This window comes from Aplysia californica, unplaced genomic scaffold, assembly GCF_000002075.1.
Source record: "Aplysia californica isolate F4 #8 unplaced genomic scaffold, AplCal3.0 scaffold02922, whole genome shotgun sequence".
Taxonomy (NCBI): Eukaryota; Metazoa; Mollusca; class Gastropoda; order Aplysiida; family Aplysiidae; genus Aplysia; species Aplysia californica.
The window spans coordinates 1-4,438 of NW_004800192.1; the positions used below are offsets into that span (position 1 = coordinate 1).

Genomic DNA, 4,438 nt, shown 5'->3' on the forward strand with positions numbered 1-4,438 from the left:
GTCCTTATCTCTCTTCCTTTTTTTTTGTGTAAGTTACTCTCTCGTAACACCTATTCTTTGGCGTTTATATGACTTTATTGTGTTGCTAGTGTCGTAAAACTTTTACTAAAACTAAACTGTTCTTATGTTCCTGATGTGTCTTTGTCTGTGTTCTGTTGTTCCAATACAGCATCTGATTGTTATGGGATTGGCATGCTGTCTTTTTTCTCTCTCTGGATCTGGAATGTGTTCCTGCGTTGTGTGTGCAGTGGCTTTGTAGAAGGAAATGGGACTTTAATTTCAACTTTCTCAAGGTGTGACTGGAAAGGGGTGTTTTTTTTTGTTTGTGTGTGTGTGTAAAAAGGTTGGTCTTTATAATTATATTTAAAACTCTAGCTTGCATTATTGAGTGTGAAAAGAGGGGTTGTAGCTTGAAGTTACTGTCATATTTCACACTTTCTGTGGCTGCTTTATAGTTTATGGGGGGGGGGGGACTTTGGTATTATGGCCCTTTCTTTCTTCTTTTCTGTGTTGTTATAAGTTATCATATTTATGAACCAGGCAAAGTGGGGTCTTGTTGTTGTTGTTTTCCAGATTGTTGGTGTAAACTTTCCCTTCTCTACTTTGGTTCAGATATTTTATCTTTTCTTTCTTCTTACTTTTCCCCTACATAAGATGACTATTCAAGCTTTAATGCACTTCTCTTGAACCTGATATGAAATGTTTTCAGTTACGTGCACCTCTACACCAAGCGCCACATTTTCCAACTGTCCATATACCCACATAGCCAGCCTGTGTGTGCCCCCCCCCCCCCCCCCCACAACGGAAGAAAAATAAAGATGGCCCGTCTCCTCTTGCATTGTATTATTCCCCGTACTGTTGTTGCTTGTCTGATCCTGCTGACGGTGAATGTAACAGTGTGCCGTGCCGTGCCCTCTCTCTCTCTCTCCCTCACACAGAACTAACCGACAAACTGAAAGAGGTTCAGGATGAGCACAGACAAGTCATGGAGGAGTTGCGCAACGCTAACTCTAACTCAGCAGGTAAACCTTTCCCCATTTCTGCTGTCAGTGGTGTCTGTGACTCGAGCACTATTACTTATTGAATTTGTTCATTTTTAGGGTGGTTTTTTTTTTTTTTTGGGGGGGGGGGGGGGGAGGTTAGGGCGCTAATTCTAACTCAGCAGGTAAACCTTACTCCATTTCTACCAGTGCTATTTTTTACTGAAGCAGTATTACTTGTTGAATTTGTTTTTTGTTGTTTTTTAGGCTAACTCTAATTCAGCAGGTAAATCTTACTCCATTTCTACCATCAGTGATATCTTTGACTGTTGCCTTCTTGGTATTGAGTGGTGTGTGTGTCAGTTTTGGGGGGTGGTTGGTGGGTGTCATGGCATGGTCTGTTCCCGCCTTTTGTTTTCCGTTCTTCTTTCTGTGCCTGATGATGTACACTATCATACTGCTGTACCTAGCTTACGGTGATGTACTGCTGTACCTAGCTTACGGTGACATACTGCTGTACCTAGCTTACGGTGACACACTGCTGTACCTAGCTTATGGTGACACACTGCTGTACCTAGCTTATGGTGACACACTGCTGTACCTAGCTTATGGTGATGTACTGTTGTACCTAGCTTACGGTGACGTACTGCTGTACCTAGCTTACGATGGAGTGATGCAATAGCGGATCAGGTTTATACCTTTATTAATTCTTATTTTTTGAAAATGTCAGTGTGAATGATGTAGTAGTTACTGAACTCTTTATACCCTGAGTTTTTTTCACCGTTCCCCGGAGTCTTTTCTACAGTCACCTAAACCTGGTGCGCCATGTCTCATTATAACCCCAAAAGCTTTCCTCAAACTTCTAAGTGGCAGAAACAAAGGCTTAGTCATTTACTAAAAAAAACTTGGTTCGAGAATAGTTCTGAAAAACAACCAAAACTAGCACTAAACGAAATGAAACAGTTGTCACAAGTGTCGGACGCTCCCTACGTCTGATAGGGAACGAGGTTATTACCACTTGACACCCCCAGCGTCCGATTGGGTTTAAAGAGTTAAACTGGATACAATTTTGGGGATGACAGATGATTTTGATTTTTTTTAAAAGCTCAGCATTTCTATAAAGCAAGAGGGATCAATATTGGCAGTAAGAGAAAAAGAAACTGGAGTTTTGTGTGTGTGGAGCATCGCTGGTGGTACGAAAACGTATGTAGTCTAGAAGTATTGTGTGTGTGTGTGTTTGTTTCATCTTTGGATATGGCGTCTTCTTTGCATAATCTGTTACCACAATGGAAGTTTTTTTGGGTTTTTTATTTGAAAGTTTTTATTTTGATGCATTGAAAATTTTCATTGCTAGAGATTTTCTAGGGGCGTGTGGTTTGGAGTAGGCTTTGCTGTTGCATGCAGACTTTGAGTTGGAATCTTGACTTGTGTAGTTGTTTCAAAATTACCTTCGTGGGTGGTTGGCGGGTGCTCTGGTGTGGTTTTCTTTCCTACAAAAAATCTATCGTCTCTATCTCCCTCCCCTCCTTCTTTTTTGTGTTTGTTACTCTGTTGGAACACCTCTAATCTTCGGCACTTATATGACCTTATTGTGGCCACGCCGCCTGGGTTGGCCCTGACAGAAAGAGTTGAAGCAGCTGGTTTTATATATGGTCTAATTTGTCTCAACAGGGACGTAAAATGATGTCAGTTGAAAAAAAAATTTCTTTCTCTGACCAGAACAGAGTTTGTTTTGTTTTGGGGTTGTTGTTTTTTTTTTTGGGGGGGGTGGTTTGTTATCCATTTAAACACGTCTTTATTAATGATGGTTTACTGAGTCAAGGTTCCTACGGGTCTTGGAAAACTGGAGAACTTTTGGAATTTTTTTTTTATTTTTCAAGATATGGAAAACTCTTAGAATTTTGGGAAGTTAGCCAAATTCTTCGAAAAGTCTTGGAAAAACACATTTTTAACTCGATCTGTAGTAAAGATATTTCCTTGAAGTTAAGAAGGCCTGGACTTTACGCAGTCTGAAGTGTTCCGAAGTGACACGTTATTTGTCTTGGAAAAAAGAAATCTGGTCTTGAAAACTCCTGAAAAAGTCTTGGGGAAAAAAATGTCGTGCTCAGTATGAACCCTGCTGAGTACTTTCAGATATTTTGGAAATAGACAGATTAAATTTCTGATAATTCCTATAGTCTTGACAATATTTGGTGCCAAATACTTGTTTGAGATGGGTGGTTGGCGGGTGCTCTGGTGTGGTTTGCTTCTTCTTTCCTATCAAACATCTATCGTCCTTATCTCCCCTCCTTCTTTTTTATGTTTGTTACTCTCTTGTAACACCTCTAATCCTCTGGCGCTCATATGACCTTATGCAGTTGCGAGCGCCGTATAACGTCTACTAAAACTAAAACTACTTGTTTGAGGAAAATATTCTGTAGTGAATTGGTTCTCCTTCTTGTTCCTAGATCTACAGCGTCAGTTGACGGCCAGCCAGGTGAAAGCCGAGGAGCTGGCGGCAGACAAAGGCAAACTGGTACGTAGCAGATTGAACTTAGGATGACGTTTTTTTTCTTTACTGTATGTCAAATTTATGATTACGTTATTTATTTTTGCTCAGTATGTTGAATTTATGATTACGTTATTTTTTTTACAATATATTGAATTTATGATTACGTTATTTTTGTTTTACAGAATGTTTATGATCTTTGTGTAAAATAAATGTCTTCTTTTGTTTGTGATATTATAATCCGATACGTGTTTCAGATGGAGGACCGTAGCCCGTCTATGTTATGTTTTCTCTTCCCCGTAGTAGAAAAAGTTTTCCCATTGGCTGTTGTACTTCCTCGTACTTCTGTGCCTCGAGTTTCTATCTGGCAGTATTATTGTTACCGAGGTTGTTGTTTTTATGTTTTTTTTTATTGGGTCGTTTCTTCTCACCGTCATCGTCATTCCCTTGTGTAGTTTTTCTCTAGAACTGTTCACCGCTTACTTACTTTTTATATCCATTTCTTTTTTTCTTTTTTATCTGTTTTGTAAACTCTGGTTTCACATGGACAGCACTTTGTATCCTCTAACTTACGACTGCTGAAATACATGAGTTGGAGAAGTTGGGGTTGTTTTTTTAGGGGGGGGTTGTAGATTAGCTAGTGTGTACGTCAGTTAGACATGATTGTGGCAAATGTTAATTTTGTTATGAGATTGAAAATCTAAGATTATTGTTATTATTATTTTTATTGTTATTATTATTAGTAGTAGTAGTAGTAGTAAATATTTCCAAGTGGGATGTTTCAAAAGTCGACATAGTTCAGTGTAGTTTCCTATTCTCCCCCCCCCCCCCCCCAATCTCTTACTTCAGTATACAATTTAAAAAGTCCTCAATCTTGTAACAGTTGGCGAGTAATGACGTAATGAAGTAATGAAGTAATGAAGTCTTATCAGCAGACAAGTTCATTTGTTCCCCCCTCCCCCCTCCCCTC

At 39.3% G+C, this 4,438-nt stretch overlaps 1 long non-coding RNA gene across 1 annotated transcript; it reads left to right on the forward strand.

The window, feature by feature from the left end:
* Window positions 1-877: 877 nt before the first annotated feature.
* On the forward strand, window positions 878-3,495 carry LOC118479140. The gene is made up of 2 exons (XR_004859502.1): window positions 878-1,022; window positions 3,428-3,495. It is a non-coding gene; the product is annotated as an uncharacterized LOC118479140 (long non-coding RNA).
* The last annotated feature ends 943 nt before the right edge of the window (window positions 3,496-4,438 follow it).